The sequence below is a fragment of the Aulonocara sp. 'chitande type north' Nkhata Bay genome, linkage group LG17, assembly GCF_057382095.1.
Source record: "Aulonocara sp. 'chitande type north' Nkhata Bay isolate Kocher_YH1m ecotype deep benthic linkage group LG17, A_spYH_male_GT1.1, whole genome shotgun sequence".
Classification (NCBI taxonomy): domain Eukaryota; kingdom Metazoa; phylum Chordata; class Actinopteri; order Cichliformes; family Cichlidae; genus Aulonocara; species Aulonocara sp. 'chitande type north' Nkhata Bay.
In genome coordinates, this window is record NC_141360.1 from 37,517,560 (window position 1) to 37,537,967 (window position 20,408).

Sequence of the window (20,408 nt, forward strand, 5' to 3'; positions counted from 1 at the left end):
GAATTCTTTGTAAAGTATTCAATTTCCTCACAACAATGCAATACAGTGAAAAGCTTTAAGACAGTTTATATTTTGGAATCTGTGCACCATAAAGAAGGTGTCTGGATGGTCTCAGATTCGTTTTGCAGCACAAAGACGAGCCCAAAGAGAGAGTCACAAAGAACCGTCTTCAGCAGCAGGAAGAATTCCTGCAGCAGATGGTAAGAGGCTGACAGAGTCCTGATCTCAACGTTATTGAGCCAGAAATACCAGCGAGAAACAGAAACGACTGAGACAGGCTAAGTCCACAGAATCCTCCAAGAGTTCTCCAATTCCTTTTAAAATTGTGGAGAAATGCAGGAGGCAAAGGATGCTCACAACAAACAGTGAGGTGATTTTACTGGTTACTAGACTGTAAACCTAAACTAACTATGGCATCATTTGAAAGGGTCCTGACTGATTTAATGTTAAAGCAGTAAAAGCAGTAAAAGGCCAAAGGTTGGTCTTAGCAGAGGAATCATAATCAGACGAAAGACAGTCTAAAAAAAATAAATAAATAAATCTGGCAAATATGAAAGTTCCCTGCCCCAAAGAGCTAATCACCAACTAAACCAGCAAACATGTTGGTTAATTGTGATGCTACTATTTCAGCTGTGTAGTAACAGGCTTATGTATACACTACCACATCAAAGATTAGGTAGATCTCCCTGTTTTTCTGGGCTAATGAAAGGTTCGAGTGATGGCACACGCACGGTACAAGAATCTCTGTTGGAAGGAGGCTTTTGAAACCTTATTTTAAGGCAAACTTTATTTACTTGTTTGTTTTGCTTTGTTAGGGTTTGCTTTTTTAAAATTTTTAACTAGTGATTTTACGCCGTTTTCACGACCCAGTGTCTACTGAAAACACAAAATTATAGCTTCATCCCAATTCATTTAGCAAAGGCATAACGTCTCATAAAACAGGTTCCTCTTAAGGAGGAAATTCAAGATGATGCGGATTTCCAACTCATCCAGAGCAGGGCAATAAAATAATAAAAAAAATTTAAAAAAGAACATTTTTGGTTGATAATAAAAAGCATTATCAACCAAAAATGTTTCTATAATATAAGACATGGTCAATATAAAGTTGACAGAATGACAATGACAATGAGAAGAGTGCAGCGCGGAAAAAATTGTGGTTGGAGTCGAGTCCGAGCAGCAGCAGCGCTAATGTTTGAGAAGCTACAAACCAGCATGTTGAGCGAAAACTCAAGCAACAGTGATATCGAACATGTGACACCCCAATGGCACAACCCCAGGCTCAAAACACGAGGACGTTGTTAAGGAAATCGGGAGCGTGGAGATAATCTGGCTATTTAACCTCCGCCAAACAAGCAGAGCAGAGCACACACTGTTGCAAAAGCATGTTTCTACAAAGGCAGCTAACACCATTACAATAGACAACGCCGGTAACCACAGTTGAAAATGTCCGATTTAAGCAGCTGATTAAAGTAGCTGAGCATCGTTACCAACTCCAAGGCCGTAAACATCCCGAGCGTAAACAGAGGGATGAACTTCTGTGTTCGGATTGCTGCTCATGAACAAGTCACACATCTGATCCATATATGAGCCTCACTGCCCACTTCATTGAGACTGCACTTCATGTCCCCTTTGTTCCTCCTGGAGCATAAGCAGACCGCAACCGAGTGTCAGTTTTGTTTAAGTTCTTCTTCATTTTATTTGAAAGGTTTTTTTCCTTTGTATTATCGCAGGGTTTTTACCTTACAATATAAAGCACCTTAAGGCAACAATTGTGGTGATACGGCGCTATATAAATAAAAGTGAATTGGATTTTTTAAATTTGTACTGAGGATATATACAAAATCATTTCAGTGTTCCTTTTTTCTATTTATGGGGACATTTCTTAACAACTGGAAACAGTTTGTTTCTATACAAAAAAGAAATAAAAACAGTATAGAAGTAGTTATTACAGCTACTTCGTTTCTTTGGAACTGACCAAAGAATTTAGTTTTCCAGTTCACCTGTGTTCTTCTGTAGCTCTTCAACCTTTTGCCTAGTCAGATTTAAGATTTTACTTTAATATATATAAAAATGTTATTCGTTTAAAATATAGCTCTACAATGTTAAACTTCTGACAGAAAATAAATAGCATTTAAACCAAGCTTAATCCTTTTCAAACCCTCTAAAGTAAAAAGAAACCTTTAAGCTTGAAGGAAACACTGATATCGACTAAAAGAAATATTAGTAAATATACATGACGCCACACAGTTGGACGTGCTAGAAATCCGTACTGTGGTATACTGCATTGGTCTTCGTTGATATGAAGCTCTACACGAGAGGTACGTGAGATGACTGGATGACCCTGCCAATCAGAATCACGCAGTCCAGGAAACCAAAGATAAAAAATTATATGTATTTCTTCTGAGGAGTGGGTTCCAGGATGAGTTCTCGCTAACATTAACTCATCCATTATTCACAGATGGGCCTCGCTCTGCCCGTGCCCTGCAAATCTACAAGCCCCCATTAGCATTCACCAAACTGAGGGAAACATAAAAAAGGAATGGAAATCTCTTCACTTGTAATTGCACTGCCACTGTTTTACCTGCATTCTCCGAGTGAAAGAAAGACAGAGGATTGATTTTTGAGCAAAGGAAATGCCACCACCTTAACATACTTTTTTCTGTGAGAAAAACAAAAAACAAAAAAAGAAAAAACAAATGTACCTAATAAATAAGCCAAGTTCCTCCTCTGCTCCTATTCATGGAACCGGCTGGAAATTGATAAGGTCTTTGCACAGAGTGAACAGTATTGATTAGCGCTGCCAAATGACTCTGCCTTGCCTGTTCTTCAAGGCAAATGCAACGCAGAGCCAGTGACAGATAGCAGAATAGGAAATAGCAATCAGCTAAACAGCAATGGGCTAAGTCCATTGGCTAAATTGAGTGAAACGCATTAGAGCTTGTTCAGCTGATGGGAGCAGCTATTTATTCTCTTTAGTTCCTGCGCATCTTCCACTTAAAATTTCTCTCTTACCTTACCCCCAGTGACTTTAATTATATAGAAATTCAATACAGTGATCTAGTGCACAGCATGGGTCTGCTGGTTCAGAGACAGTCAGAGCACCGTGATGTGGGAAGGTGTCGATTACCCCAAGGCAGCGTGTGCAGCAGCAGGTCGTAGTTTTAAAAAAAAAAAAAACTCCTTCAGACATCACACAGACCATAAAAAACGCAAAGCAAAAGAATGGATTCCTTCCCTTTTTGCTCCACAACACTACAACAAGTTGAAGACGACACTTGGGAGGCTGCTTTTCCTTTATTGCTACAATTGTATGGTGTGGACATTTAAATCACAGCAGCACCAAAGTTGTCCAATCAAACCCAACTGCAACAGAAATATTATTTACTCACCAGATTTTTAAAAATCGTGGATATCAGTGCTGTTGCATTCAAAATCCCATATTCTATGTGTACTATCATTCAACATACTTCTGCATGAATAGCAGTAATATGTACCTATTCAGGCACACTACTTAGCTTCTAACAGTATAAAAAAGGAGCATAGCATCCTTTGAAAAGTCAAGCTAATGCATTAATTCTTTCTAAAGAAACACCACCTCTGGTTAAAAATCAGTGAGTTGTGTCATCAGTTCTGTTGCACTGTGATCCCAGCAAACACTTTACTGATGATATTATGAGCTCAACTGCTAGTTTCAGGTCATAGTGAACAAAGCACAAGGTTGATTCTGCAAAACTACTGTCCTGATTAAAGGCAGAGAGGGGGACATCACGTTGACATGTTTACCGTTTAAACTGCATTGTGGATTATTAATGACAATGTAGTTTGATACATAAGAATCCTGTATATTATTTCAGAGAACTAAACAGTACATTAATATGTAATTTCAGCTGCAGGACTGGTTTCAGAACTACATTCTGAAAAACGCAAACAACAAATCTAAAAAGAATAGCAGGAAGTGTTAAAAACATATTACTTTGTATTTATGGTTTTGTTTGTGTGGGTTTTATTGCATTCGTGTTTCATGTGCCTTTCAACTCATCTTAAAACTTTTTGGGGGGAGTTTATGTAATCATGACACAAACTGGACCAGACATTACAAAAGATAAATAAATGCATTTAGAAAAGAGAGAAATAAATACAATGCAACTGCTGGAATCTTTAAAAACGCAGCATGATACAAATATTTGGAGATACAACCCCAAAAATTATGGGTTTTCAAAAGTAAAAAGAACGGATGGAAATGAAAAAAATATCTATATCTTTAGTAAAAACATCAATTTGAGGCATTTCTATTTCCAAGCCATTCATCTTGTGCCTGACACTGTGCCAGGAAACAATCTTCTGTCCTATTCAAAAGTATTTTTTTCCTCCACAGTTCGCATTCTGTTTGGGGAATAACTCATAATGCGATACTTCATGTTACTTCCAATGCATAACGCTATCCTGATGCCACAGAAGCTGAGATCGATCTGCACAGCGGCCGCTCTGTTTGCACTCGAATCGCACCGCTCCTGTGCTTGTCCTCGGGGAACATCCTGTTTTGCAGGCTCGAGAAGTACTCCGCATATTGATTACCACGACTGCACGTCAGAGGGTCCGGGGCATATTATTCTTCTATTATTTTAACGCCTCCCCATTATAGGATGAACTTTTACATCTTTACCACTGGTGGCTGATCATATATCTGAATCTAGCACGAGGCTGCTTGCCACGACATCTACCTTTCAGATATGTAGAGTAGAATACCTGCACTGAGGTTATGCAGAAATCATCTGCAACAGTCCTTAAGGGTGAAATAGTTATCCTATGTGTACCTCCACATTCATTATGCTCCTAACAGCCTGTCAAAAGGTGTCTCTCCTCTTGCCTTGCACCCTTTGAACCTTCATTTGCACTGTCAGACAAAGAAATAGGTCCATGAATCTTGGTGATTCGGGCTTAATTAAACTATGTTATAGCTCACCTACCTAGCATTAATCTCTCCGTAGGCTGCACAGAGGAGGGGAGTGAAGGGGCATGGGGCAGAAGTTGGCTAATGGTCTTTACATCCTGATTTTGCAGTGATTTTCAAAACGCCTCTGTCCTTTGTGGTCAAATATTCTGCAGGAACAGCTTGTGGGAGAAGGACTGCATTGCTTGTGTATGTAGATACGCAGCGGTGCGTCCGAAGGGCAAGGTGCAAATATTTACTTACACCATGCAGCTAGCAGAACAAGGAAAGGTGCCCTACATCCTATAGAGAAAACGACCTCTATTCCTGCAATTCACCGTCTTCCAAACATTCCCCAGCAGAGAGCCGGACGACTACAGAATCAAAATTAGTTACCCCAACGTGAGCGCTGATGGTTCTAGACCCACAGCTTGACTGTAAGGAGGACGTATGCACACACTGGTTCTGTACATGAAAATACAATGGACCAACCTTCCAGTATCACACATTCTAACTACTCCTGGCTTAAAAGGCTTCCTTGAGCTGAGAACTGCATGAGGAAATATATAAATCTATAATCCATCTGTAAAATCTACTCCAAGGTGACGCACTATTCTTCCAAAAGAGTCTTTAAATACTGATTTTTTGAAGAAGAAGAAAAAAATTGCCATTTCCTAAATGAATACTACACAACCATACTGCAATTCCCAAGAACTCATTGCTAAGGAATAAAACTCAATTTCCCACAGTGGGCAGAGATAGAGAGGGCAAAATGAGCATAGCTGACATACAGGCTAAATTGCAGATGTCGTTTCATTAGTGCGAGGCTAGCTCATCTCTCAAAAAACATATAACTCTCTAGGGCATCTCTTGTGCGTTATGAATGAGACAGCCGAACCCAAACTCCACTGGAATAAATTAAAGGCATTTTGTGACATTTCGAAAATTAATCTGTTGTTTTTGCTCAGCGGGCACTTGTCAAAATGAAGGGCGGAGAAGTTTCTGCAACTGTCCCGGAGGTGACGAGGGACTAGCTGTCGGCGTCACTTTCACCGAACAAAGTTAGCAATGCAAACAAGACACTTTTAGCTGACAAATTTGTCACTCCTCGCTATACATCATAATATCTAGAAGAGAAAAAAAACTATAAGGACATTTCTTTTAAAGAGGTCTCTGGAGACAGACAAAATTAAAGCAAAACCTCTATTTAAAGTCAATTCACCCCACAGGCAGTTATTTCAAAGCACATATAGAGAAGTGAAAGAGGGGGCCCTGTGGAGACCAATAAAACATCTCATTATGTTATAAGGTTCTTTGGACTTAACATGATCAGTATCGTGGGTGTTTTTCATGTTGGACACAGATCTCAACGGATTGTTCTGGAGGGACAGACCCAACCTTGGATGAAGCCTTATTTCTTACCACCATTTAAAAAAATAAAAAAATAAAAAATCCCAACACCTGTAACAACTCAAGGCCAAGTGCTGCGAGTCTCTTCTCTGTGGCTACTGTATTCCATTATGCATGAACTTACAGGAGTTCACTTTGTCTTGGCTGGAGTTAAGCCGGGACCACAGGGGGTGATTAGAACACCATGTACCTTATGTTGAACACCCACAACAGCTCCTCTGATGGGGGGGGCGCTCGGAGGGAGCAAATGCTCAGTGACTCTTGAAACATTCAAAGGGCGCAATATGTTTTATCGTGTTTATATTCCATTAAAACTTATTTAACCAGCCAAGATAACCCAAAGTGTTACACAACCAAACTCTGAGAGCAGTATCAAGGGGACGTAAAGGTCACGTCAAATGAGCGCAAGGCGGAGTTTTCCAGTGCATTCACTCATGTACCGTCGCAGACAGCAGCTTCACTGAGCAGACGGGGCTGGCTGCCTTGATAAAGGCCACCTCAACTGTGCTTATTAAAGCAGGAGAGAATGTGTCTTTGTCACCTCTCTGACCCAGATTCTCTCTGGCACATACATGTGGGTCACAGGATCACTTCCTTAACATTTAGCTAGTTCAGACATTGTTAAAGACAGAGGCCTTTCTCAATAAATTCCAGGGTTTGCAGCACTGTAAAGACAAGTTAATCCTACTTCTAGATTATTAAGAAACCTGCATTAGAACACAGCCTCAATCAAGTATTTTCCTCATGAACAAGTGTTTTTGAACAAGTGACAAAGCCACTGGCCACAGCGATTCTAAAAACAGTAAACTGAGGAAGTAACTACCAGGTAAAGATGAGAAAAATAAATAATTCTATTAGAAAAAAAATTCAGTATTTTTAAATCTAACATTTATTTTGTGACCTTATGACCTTCCTGTTTGAGTCCACTGGCTGCATCAGCTGAGGCAGGTGAAGCAACATTGTTTTCTCCATAAATCCAGTGTACTTTACTTTTAGTTATAGTTTCCTGAAGTTTCTGAAGACCTTCTAGATGAAGAGCTGACAGCCCTATGCACATGAAACTGAACCTTATATCCATGACGTGTGTGAGAACAGTCTGTACTCTGACATACGGCTGTGGGCGGGGTCCACACATATCCACCTGCTCTCAGTGTCACAATGTCACTGACAACTTGTATTTCTTCTTTTTGGAATTATGCAAACGATCTGTTTGAGTGTTTTTGGTCATTTGTTGGTTATAACAATTTATAATCTGACTCTCATACACCTGTAAACTTGAAACCCAGTTCTGGTTTGTTCTTCTAGCAGTGTTGTGGCTGCGTGTTTCATTGTGTTTCTCCTTCCTCTCGGTTTCTGAACTCTGAAAAGGTCTGAATCTGGTTATATTTACTACTGGTACCTCAACATCTTTTAATTATGTCACATACTAATTCCAAAAAGGATATACAGATAGTCCACAGATTGAGATACTTTGGCTCAAAAAGCAAACAGTACTTATCTGTTTCTAAATATATAAAATTAACAGATTTAACAACATATCACCCAGTCTTTGTTTTATTTTAACTAAAACCATGCTCTTTTTTTGAACAATGCCCAATCACATCAATGTGATTTATTTTTTAACACTGATTTACAGCAATTTTAGAAGGCGCAGACAAACCATATCAGCCTGCAAATAGGAACATGAGATCATAAACCACAAAGGGCTTTAACAAATGATACATTTCCTCCACTAAGGCAAAAGGCCGAGTAGAGCCCCATCAGAGGTGCTGCTTGTCTCTGTTTATCAGCAGGACTGTGCAAAACACTACCAATTTAATGCAACTTGGCAGACAGGCAGAGCACAGGCATAGAAAGAACCCATTAGATTATGATGCTGATCCAGATCAGTTTCTTAAAAACTGTGAGAGTGCGCAGTGCATTGGCAAAGAGCGTGCTCTGCAAGTGTGCCATTCCAGTTTGTCTCTTAATTTGCAGGACTTGTTGAGCCTTGCTCAACAGATAAGTTTCTCTTCTTTTTTTTTGTAGCTTCTTAGACCTTAAACAATTAGGAGACGAGCAGCATTCATTAACAAACACGGTGAGATTTTCAATATTAGATGAATTTTTGGATGTAAGCACACTAGTAATGCTCACTGAACCCTTAGGTTTTTGAATGCTAATTAAACACAATTTACCTCACTTTAAAAAGGATTTCAGCTTCTAATGAAAATGGCTGCGTAATCCAAGATGTTAAATAAGAAAACAAATCCTGAGGAACACACTTTATTGTGTTCAGAAAGCCTAATGTAAGAAACAGCACATGTGAGAAGATGCTCTGGTCCCTCGTTTTTGTCTGGACTGACAACCTAAACACGGGTTTTGTTCAGGGCTAGGCGGTTGGACGGCAATTTTCTTGGATGATTTGTATTGTTTTAAATTAAGTTTTTAAGTGAAACTGCTACATAATTGCAAGTTTTTCATAGACTCATAGTTTTTTCCACCAGCATTGCCACATGTTACAGGTTGTGCATCCAAATGATTTAACAGCATATGTTACCTCCATTTGCTCATTTAGATGCTGCAAGAAATCCTGGATCTGTCAGCTTCACGTACGTTTCTGGGCTTCCGAGTCTTGCTTCGTTCAAAACAAAAATAATCTCAAAGCGGAATTTTTGTTGCATTTTCCACAAAGAGCGGGTTATTTGTTGGGTTATCACCTATTGGGATCTTGAGTGTGCACAAAGTATATAGTCAAGTGCCACCAATACAATCATCCAAGCATGACAAAGGACTGAAAGAGTGAAACAACAGAGCTAAGAAGCTCCTTTCAGCAAGGGAGGACTCACTATAAACAACCAAGTAATGAAAAAAAAATCAAATTGAGCTCCTATAAGGAAGTGTGCACACATGTGTGATTGTAAATGTGCATGTCAGAGTGTGTACCTGCACCCCTTCCATGTCTGCCTGTCTACCTGCCTGTCAGTCAGTCTACCTGCCTGTGTGCACAGTTCTGTGAAGGCCAGGAAGAAGAATAGAAGACAGCGGGAGAGGGAAGAAGTGCTGTCAGTCAGTGTTGGATGAGCAGGGAGCTGATGGGAGCAGGAGGGAAGACGGTTGGCGGGCCGAAGCCATGCACTATTCAGGCATCATTCAATCGGAGCGCGACCACTGGGGCAAAACACAACACACATATTCACGCACGTGAATACCACACACACACACACACACACACACACCTAAACACACCTGGCCAAAGAGTTGTGTTCTGCAACAGAAGCTTCCAGAAGCTTCTTCAGCAAATCCAAACTCAATCCTGCGAACACTTAGCTTTCCACATACATCAGCTTAAGATAAAGTCAACCTACAAACACCAATTTGATGAAACTTTGAGCATCAGCTACATCTTAAAGGCACAGTATGCCATTTCTGAAGTTATTAAATAAGCAAAAATAATGTTAACTGATGTATGCAGGAGCGGGCATCAATCTGCTGAAGCCACATTGTTGCACCACCATTTTGAATACACTGGCCAAGATGGACATCATCACCATTCTGCTTAATTATCTATGTGACTAGAGACAAGCCACATATGTACCACACCAAAGGCAGAGGAGAGAATCCGTAGGTGTTCGTGTGTAGTAGAGGCAAATTTTCACTCATACGCTGCATCTTCACATTCAAAACATGATGTTTTATCACCTGAGAAAGGGTCCCGTTCACGAATGAAGTGAAAACATGAAGAAAAGACACCACGCCACTGGCATCTGGATAAAACGTCATCCTCTTCCCCCTCACCTCTTACTCACCACTTCCTGAACTAGTGATGTGAATGTGAAAACGTGTTTTTTTTTTTCTTGATACTGTCACAATTACTTATTGTCAGCAGATTAGACGTGCAAATCATTGACAACTAGCCAGCTAAAAAACAACAACAGTTATAAGCTAATTTTATGCCAGCTAATGTCAGACTCCAGTTTCCTACTAAAAAAGAAAAAGAAATCACATGGCAGTGATGGCAGCGTCCGAGTGCAACAGTGTTAGAAAGTTTCACTAACATTGCCTAACAGCAGCTAATGACAGCTAACAGCAGAGCAGAAAAGTTCAGGATATCCTTTACACCTCACCTTAGTATTGTTGTCATTGGACAGAAGTGAGCATCACTGACTAATCGATTCCGTATCGATTCATTTAACAAAATTTTTTACAGCCTCTTCCAAAGTAAACAGAGTAAATGATGCATGGCAGTTGAGGTGACCACCCACACTCACTACAGATGAACGTTGGCAACCACTGTTTATCCTACAGTGGCCACTGTAGCTAGGGATATACACTTGAACTGGGAGGTGTAAGAAAACACAACTCTGTTGACTGAATCTAAAATCTACTGACCTATAGTGGTGAGATCTACACGCAATAAGAACCAGTACAATTTATTTCTTAAATCTTTCCTTCATGTGTGTAGTATTAAACGTAAAGCTTATAAAGCACATTTTACAACGGTGTTTCCCAAAGTACCTGTTTCGGGAAATACCTCAGTGATAAAGTCAGCGAATGCAATATCTTCTCGAGCTTATTATTCAAGATATTTAGTCACTGAGGTCAGAAAAACAATACAATCAGGACAGACACCTTTATCACAGAGTATATTAAAAAGTTAAGCTCTCCTCCTATAAACCTTGAATGCTGTGAGAGAGTCCTGAATGGTCTAACTCATCTAAAGGACAAAGCGATAGCGCCAGGGAGCAGACGGCTCGTAAACTAATGGGACTCTTGTAAAAAGATACTCCCTCCCTGGATTATACCTGCTCAGGAGACCTGATGGATGGCCCAGATGGCTGGGAGAGGACACGGAACACAGATGAGCATACAGGTGTGTGTGTGTGTGTGTGTGTGTGTGTGTGTGTGTGTGTGTGTGTGTGTGTGTGTGTGTGTGTGTGTGTGTTCTTTTGCATGAACACAGAGAATTTGTATAGTTAATTCCCCGAGGTTTGCCTCGCCTTTAACTGGTTTGAGTGAAACACTTTCAAAAATATCTGGCCTGGTGACACCTTTTCTGCAGTCATATTAAATTGCAGGTAAGTTAGTGTTGCATGCAACATTTCTGTTGACTGAAAGAGCTGCTGTCCACAAATATTTATATATTTTAGATTATATATAAACCACCAAACTGCAATAGTTAACAGTGAATACTCCTCATTAAAGTGCTTCAAAACAAAATCTGAAACACACGCTGATCACTGCAGAGGGAGTTTTCTTTTGGCCTAGAGCAAAGGTCTGAGGTGAAACTGATCCTGTAAAAGGGGACCTATTATGCTTATGTCCAGCTCCACATTTTTATTCTCGAATTCTCGAGAAGCTCAGGCTGATTTACAGTTCAGAATAATTCACCTTTGGTCAGGCTGCTCAGTTTATCTTCAATCTGAAACAGGTCTGCACAGCATATGTCACTTCCTATATGAGTTGACCATTCTAAGGATATTCATATCAAGCATATATGACAGATTATAGAGCCAAGAGCAGAACAAACAGCGGGAAACAGCCTGAGCTTTTGACTCACAGGGATTACTTGCATTTGCTGACCTCATTATTTAAGATTGTGTCCATGTTTAATGTCAGCCACCACCACCGGGGCTGTCGAACACAATAAGCATCGATTCTGAATGCAGAAATCCACTTTTTCCTTTACTGCAGAATAAATGGTTAATTAAAAATATACTGAAAGTTTCTGCAATAGTAAAAGGTTATCAATCTGCCTTATAACTTGCTGGTTTTTATTCACTGTATATGGTTTTTGAAATTAAACCTGACACTTAATGGGAATTTTTTTTTTTATCTCGATTTAGCCTTAAGGAAGTAAAAGAAAGCCTGCTAAGGAACGCTGTGTTATTAATCATGAATAAAATTACTACACAACTAGGCTGTGGGCAGAGCTATAATGGAGAATTGTCACAATTTTAAATATAAGTTAGTAAACGGATTAATTTAGATACTGAATTGAAGGGTAAAGCTGATGGCTGCAGATGTGTACGTCTGCCCGGCGTGCACATAAAGGAGAAATTTCTCAGCAGCTGGGAGAGAACTGTAAGAGCTGAGGTCTGTTCAGTCAAGCTTCCTAAAATGAAAGAAAGGGAGAATGAAAAACTCACCTGGAAGACCACATGGTGTAACATATGAATAAACTAAGCCAGACAATCTGTGAGGATACTGACACAGGAGACAGCTGGTGGTTGGATCAACCTTATCAAGTCAGGTGTTACGCCTGGGGACATGCTAGGAGGCAGCGTGCACAAACAAATGTTCATTCACTGACTGACACAGCATACAATTTTAAAGCAAAAAGGGGAAATAAGAAAACACAGAGTCTTAAAAATGTAGTATTTCTCACAATATCTCTCCCAGCTTTTAAATAAAAGGAAAATGTTGCTCCTTTAAATAGATTTTATTGGCGTCTCATCAGAATGAACATGGAGTCCCCTCTCTTTGCAGGATGGCCAGTCTGAAGCTACATCATCTCTTTTTTTTATAATTGCCGAGCTCGTGACACACACCTCTGGAATCGTCACACATGATCAGTGCTTTTAGGCAAAGCTTTAAGACCGAGCTGAATTGAATTACATCGCCAATTCACACTTTGATAGCGTCTATTAACTTTGCAGACGGTCCTGATGGTAAGCCTATCATATGGTGACTGCTGTGTAACGGGATTGCAGATTGTAGCACTACAAAGTGTGTAGCGAGCAAAGCGTGGCAGAAAGTAGCAGGCCTCCAAACCACCGCTGCTGCAATGAGGCTGATGGTAGTCGGGCGCTGAAATGCTGCAAGAGTAACAAAGAGCTGCAGCACCCCCAACAGAGGGTAGAGACACACCGACAGGCAGCGAGGTAATGGAAGCAAGTGTGTTCCTGCGCACTGAGCAGCCGTTTGGTTTGGTTTGTTCCTCTTTCTTAATGTTAGATATCGGTTTGTGTGCGTTGTATGTGTTTCTGTAAGTTATTTACAGTGTTGCTGACCCACAGATCTCCGGCATGTGTGGGAGTACGTGTGTTAAGTGACCACATATCAGTATATACCAAATACTGAGCAAACAAAAATAAGGGGGAAAAAAGACTCAAAGAAAGAAAAAGAAATGATGAAAAGGTGGAAGTGAAAGGATAAACTGCCAAAAAAGAAAAAGAGGAGAAAAGACCATTGCCATAGCAACAGCAGTATTTCTGCTATCCAGCAATAACTGCTTGATGTCAGATGCCAGCTCTTGGTCTTAAAATGTATTAAAAGAGAAAGATATGCATAAAGTCTGTAAAATTGTGGCTTATAGTCTCTCCTAGAGAGTGACTTAGAGAGAGTTTACAATATTAAATACAGTCTCTAAACACATCACACACGCACAAATGTTCAACAACACAACGTGCCATATAGCGGTGCATTTGTCAAGATGTTTACCCGCATCATAAACAGCTGGATGTTTCATGAACTGTTACTAATCACCAATCAACAGCTATTAGAGCTCTGTGAGCAAAAAGTTTGATGAACTGTGGAGCCGTGGTAATGAATGAAGAACTTAAAGTTCCTGTGGCCCACGTGGCTCAAAGAGACTTGTTCCGGCGAGTCATCAGTTCTCAGTTCGCCACTGCCAGAGATGCTCAGCCGGCTCCTCTACGTGCACCCACAGCAAAGCAGCTAAGGTGGAGGTAACGTGCTATTGTGGGCTAACAGGCACCTTTCACAAACAGCTGTAGCCATAGCTGCCAGTACTACTCAGCCTTCTATTAGGTGCAGCTATGGTATGAATTTGAAAATCCTCATAGGGGGTCATATGATTGTTGGGTTTTTCTCTGTACATATTATTGTACGATCTACTGTACAATATAAAGCGCCTTGAGGTGACTGTTGTTGTGATTTGGCGCTATATAAATAAAATTGAACTGAATTGAATTTTCAGAAAAGCTGACCTTTGACCTTGACCTTGAGGTCGAGATCACTGCAATTCGTACTGGTCCGAGATTTTTAGTAGATATGCCTATGGCAACAATTTCAAAATCCCACGTCACCTTGTTCTCAAGTTATCGCAATTGCAAAGCTAAGTGTCCAGACTGCCCCCTCGCATGCTGACAAATGAATAAAAGCCGTAAAGATGGTGAAACAGTTTAGCTTTTATCACAACAATAAAATGTTTATTCCAAGCACTTCGGACAGTATATTAAGCCAACATAAGTCTACATAAAGGCCAATCAAGCAATAATAACAACAGTAATAAGAGTAATAATAATGCCACCATGAAAACTGCTAGAACTTTTCAGAAGCACCGTGATAAAAACTTTTAGTCATACCTCCAAGCATGAACTGAACTGCAATGCCACCTGTCAAGAAAATTAAAAATCATTTAGGCTAAGTGTCGGTCCAAATATCTAATAAATGTAATAAATAAATCTGTTAATTTGACGGTGACTAATTTTAATCATTCCCATTAAAGCTTTAATTGAAGCAGTCTGAGGTGATCCCAACAATGAATCCATCAGTGCTTATAAATAGCCATAGTAATGGTTTTGTCACTTCTGAAGCATTTGTAAGAGAAACAAGATCATTTAATAAGCTGTATGGAGATGTTTCAATATTTTCTGATATAATGAATATGGGGTCCAAGTATTAAATTTTTCAGTATTAGCTTACACTTGATTGATTAATCATGAAAATAATTAATGGTTGAATCTCTTCTTCCATTTCTCTAAAACAAATGGAAAAAATAAGTACATTTTGGGTTCATTGAGATGCGATTTGCATTGAATCTGAAGTACAGCTCCCCCAAAAAAACAAAAACAAAATAAAAACCTCTATTAACTCGCTAAATATATTTTTTCAGTGTTTCACTTGTAACATGGAATGTGAAACTGCAAAAGTTCTACTCTGTAGTAGACGGGACTCATTTTTTCCCCCTTCCCCCCTCAGTTCTGTCTAAAATAGCTTCCCCCTCACTGTGCATACCGTGGGTGCTGTGTTCAGGTTCACTCAACAGACCGGCTCGCCTCAGGACATCAGGAATAATTAGCAGAGATCAACCTGACATCAATCACTCTACTCTTACAAGCGTACAGGTCATCACCTTCTACATGACCTTACATGCTAAACAGACTGCTGTCACAACCTGTCGCAAGGTTCAATGAAGAGAGAGAGACAGTTAAGAGAGAAACTGACAGCGGTGTTAAAGTTCTGAATGCAAAGGAGGTCCTGAAGCAAGTTGATCAAGAAAAAGAAATAATGTACTGACAGGTGAAATATTTATATAATGCACCCAAACTATTTCTTGGCCAAATACCAGTAGTACATAACCAAGTATTAAGTTGTGGGACCAATGGTGCTGGGTTGTGCACCAAGTCACACACATCTCTACATTTGGTCTCTAGAGGCTGGCAGACCAACCATGTCAGGTGGCTTGGCCCCAAAACATGGCTGCCTCTGAAATTAATTACACCATTCAAGCGAGCAACCAGCCAATGGATCATCCCAACCCTCGTCCTTTGAGCTCAAGGACAGTCGGTCAAATTTCCCTTCCACACCAGGGGGTGTCATCCCCACTGACACAGTCTGCTGGTATGTATGTGCAAATTGTATAAGCATTAATGCGTCCCAGGCAGCAGCAGAAATAATGGCCTGCCCTTAAAGGACAAGGAGTGGTATGTGTCTGGTCATCTTACTTTTAAATGAAAACTTCTTAAATTGTTAAAAAAAAAAAAAAAAAAAAAAGGGGAGCTGTAAAAGTCTTTGAAAATAATCTAAGTAACAGCAAAAGCAAATCATCCAACTGTGAGCACATAGTGATATTATTTACCTTTGTGTTTATAAGAGGCTTAAATTCCATCAGATGTTGGCAATTTATTTTTTTCCTTTTGTATTTTCATCTATATCCCATTCTTTGGAGCTGCAATGACCCAATTTCCCCACGGGGATCATTAAAGTTTCATCTTATCTTATCTTATCTTATCTGCCCCATCCTTCTCCCCTTCCCTATCACCTCTCAGCACCCCCCTTCTCCTCCAATCCTTCACTTAATTATGTCCTGTGAATGAAGTTCATCTTTCATGCTGCCAGCAGCCGGCAGCGTGGCTCGCCCATTCTGGGGTATCTAATCATGGTGCAGGGACTAAACTAAATTTAGACAGTCAGCATGTGATGCCTGGCAGGCCTTAATGGGAGCTGACATCTCAAGACACTCTGCTGATGTGCAAGATACACTTTTCCCGAGCCGGCCGCAACCGCTGTTGACTAACACTGATGACTTGTGAACCAGTTTGTTAGAAAAGTTTTCAAGGGGTGAAGAAGTGTGCTGACGAAGGCTATTCAAGCCTAATGAAATCCTACATTTACATTTTAGGACCATAGCTAATGCCCACTCTGTCTGTGTGTGTGTGTGTGTGTGTGTGTGTGTGTGTGTGTGTGTGTGTGTGTGTGTGTGTGTGTGTGTGTGTGTGTACAAATTAAAACAGTCTACATGTGCAAAGTCGTCCAAGGGACACAAATTTTGCACACTTTGATTCAAACTGCAAGTCAACCAGCACCATGTACAGTGGGGCAAAAAAGTATTTAGTCAGCCACCGATTGTGCAAGTTCCCCCACTTAAAGTGATGACAGAGGTCAGTAATTTGCACCAGAGGTACACTTCAACTGTGAGAGACAGAATGTGAAAAAAAAATCCATGAATCCACATGGTAGGATTTGTAAAGAATTTATTCGTAAATCAGGGTGGAAAATAAGTATTTGGTCAATAACAAAAATACAACTCAATACTTTGTAACATAACCTTTGTTGGCAATAACAGAGGTCAAACGTTTACTATAGGTCTTTACCAGGTTTGCACACACAGTAGCTGGTATTTTGGCCCATTCCTCCATGCAGATCTTCTCGAGAGCAGTGATGTTTTGGGGCTGTCGCCGAGCAACACGGACTTTCAACTCCCGCCACAGATTTTCTATGGGGTTGAGGTCTGGAGACTGGCTAGGCCACTCCAGGACTTTCAAATGCTTCTTACGGAGCCACTCCTTTGTTGCCCAGGCGGTGTGTTTTGGATCATTGTCATGTTGGAAGACCCAGCCTCGTTTCATCTTCAAAGTTCTCACTGATGGAAGGAGGTTTTGGCTCAAAATCTCACGATACATGGCCCCATTCATTCTGTCCTTAACACGGATCAGTCGTCCTGTCCCCTTGGCAGAAAAACAGCCCCATAGCATGATGTTTCCACCCCCATGCTTCACAGTAGGTATGGTGTTCTTGGGATGCAACTCAGTATTCTTCTTCCTCCAAACACGACGAGTTGAGTTTATACCAAAAAGTTCTACTTTGGTTTCATCTGACCACATGACATTCTCCCAATCCTCTGCTGTATCATCCATGTGCTCTCTGGCAAACTTCAGACGGACCTGGACATGCACTGGCTTCAGCAGCGGAACACGTCTGGCACTGCGGGATTTGATTCCCTGCCGTTGTAGTGTGTTACTGATGGTGACCTTTGTTACTTTGGTCCCAGCTCTCTGCAGGTCATTCACCAGGTCCCCCCGTGTGGTTCTGGGATCTTTGCTCACCGTTCTCATGATCATTTTGACCCCACGGGATGAGATCTTGCGTGGAGCCCCAGATCGAGGGAGATTATCAGCGGTCTTGTATGTCTTCCATTTTCTGATGATTGCTCCCACAGTTGATTTTTTTCACACCAAGCTGCTTGCCTATTGTAGATTCACTCTTCCCAGTCTGGTGCAGGTCTACAATACTTTTCCTGGTGTCCTTCGAAAGCTCTTTGGTCTTGGCCATGGCGGAGTTTGGAGTCTGACTGTTTGAGGCTGTAGACAGGTGTCTTTTATACAGACGATGAGTTCAAACAGGTGCCATTCATACAGGTAACGAGTGGGGGACAGAAAAGCTTCTTACAGAAGACGTTACAGGTCTGTGAGAGCCAGAGATTTTCCTTGTTTGAGGTGACCAAATACTTATTTTCCACCCTAATTTACGAATAAATTCTTTACAAATCCTACCATGTGGATTAATGGATTTTTTTTTCACATTCTGTCTCTCACAGTTGAAGTGTACCTCTGGTGCAAATTACTGACCTCTGTCATCTGGAAGTGGGGGAACTTGCACAATCGGTGGCTGACTAAATACTTTTTTGCCCCACTGTATTAAGCCATTAGGTGATGAGAATGCAGATTAATGTAACAATTAAGATGTGATTGCAAACAATAATGATGGCAATAGCACAAATTTACTGAGAATGATTACATTCTAAGTAAATTGGATAAAACACTGCTGCAAATTAAAGCCTGAATAACTACACAACAGGTATGTGTGCCCACTATAAACATAGACTGTATATAAAAGACGGTTGTAGGCACTATGATGTCACTATTTTGCATACTAATATTTTTGACCAAACTTGCAAATTACTTTTTGCTTGTTAGATTTTGAAGCCAGAAGTAAAATATTTGGATGCAAGGGTGGAGTGCTAGGTTATTAGCTAATGCTAGCTAGCTTGATGCATTGACATGATTTATGGATACATCTCACGGGATATTCGATATGTTATCATTAGTGCTAGCATATTAATTAAATATACCCAAAGGCACCAGTACAACATAGAGGGGCTTAAACCTAATAATGCACATCTTAAAGCATAAATAAAATTTAAAGGGATATAAAATTAATTGAATTTATAGTTATTATAAGGAGGGATATTAGGAGGGAAACTTTTTGGCCACAGCATGTTTATTTTTGTTATAAAATATATATGGATGTTTGTAGAAGTTGATTTGCTTTTGGAGCCAGGTTAGCTAAGCTGCTGCCTTTTTAGCTCCCTCAACCTGTTATTACTCAACAACTGTTTTGAAAATTACTTTCTTTATTTTCTTTCAAGCAGCCTCAAAATTCCAGTATCAGTTGGCCTGTAATTCAAATGTTTCCAAGAAAGACAATATGAATGCAGGATGCAGTTTAATGTGAAACAGATCGAGAAAGCATTGATTTTGCACCAAGAGCAAAACAGTAAATCACCAAGGCACAAACAGTAGATGAGAAAAACAACAAGGAAATTACTTAAATGTGATCAGGTAAAGAAAAACCTGAAGAAAATGTTTGTCTCTAATGATACACTGTCTCAAATACACGTTGAAAGCTTTTCGGTTGCGGTAAATTAAGACCACAGTCGTCATTTGAAAATAGAAGGCACGGTATTTAAACTGTGTCGTTTCTGCGCTGAAATACGTCTGACACAGCTTTTTGCATTTAGCATATTTAGTGTATTTAGACAGGCACATAACCAATTCTCCTCATAAGCCTTGCAGTTTGTGGTTTTGTTTTGTTTTTGTTTTTATCAAATTCACCACAGTGGCCTCACTACGTTTTGTCAGCCACATTCAACAAACACATACACGCAGCTTAAATACACAAAAACAACCCAAGGACATCAGGTGTACGTCTTTAATCTCAACGAGGGTCTAAAAGCAAAAGGGCTTTTAAAAGACATTCGACTTTTACAGTTCATCCTGCACCAATAATCCACACGAACTCAGCCGCTTTTAAAAGTCTCTGCTCTGACCAAAGGTAACCTCAGGTCAAACTAACGAGGAAGAAGACAAACATCTACAATTTTTGGTCATTAGTCTCAGGTTTACTGTTCAAATGTCAATATGTGATTTTTTTATTATATACTATGTTGGTCTCTATAGGTTTTCTGTGTGATAAAACAACTGTATTGTAGGTGCTATTTTTACTACTTGTTTCTTAACAACTCACTGACTTGGATTTTGTCAAAGGTAACTGACAGACGTGTATATACGCTGAGACAAGCAGCTCTAAGCCTCAGCTTGGCCTCACTTAAGTATTTACGTATGTATTTTTCACAGTTCCACATTTAACTTTTTTTTGTCAAACAATGTTTGTGGTCCAGTGTTTTGTTCTTCATGAAGGACTGACATATGTTCATCCAACCCTGAATACAACTGCAGACACCTCAGTAAAATGTGGGATTTTTCTTCGTTCCCTGCTTTCCCACCTTGCTGTGATTTAAACCATTGCTATAACAACTGCAATAATTCCACAAATTCAGAAG

General features: G+C 40.1%; 1 protein-coding gene across 3 annotated transcripts in view; it reads right to left on the bottom strand.

Moving 5' to 3' along the window:
• The window catches only part of tbc1d22a (TBC1 domain family, member 22a), a 164,953-nt gene that overhangs the window by 127,503 nt on the left and 17,042 nt on the right, over nt 1–20,408 (bottom strand). The gene's annotated exons all lie outside the window — the stretch shown is intronic.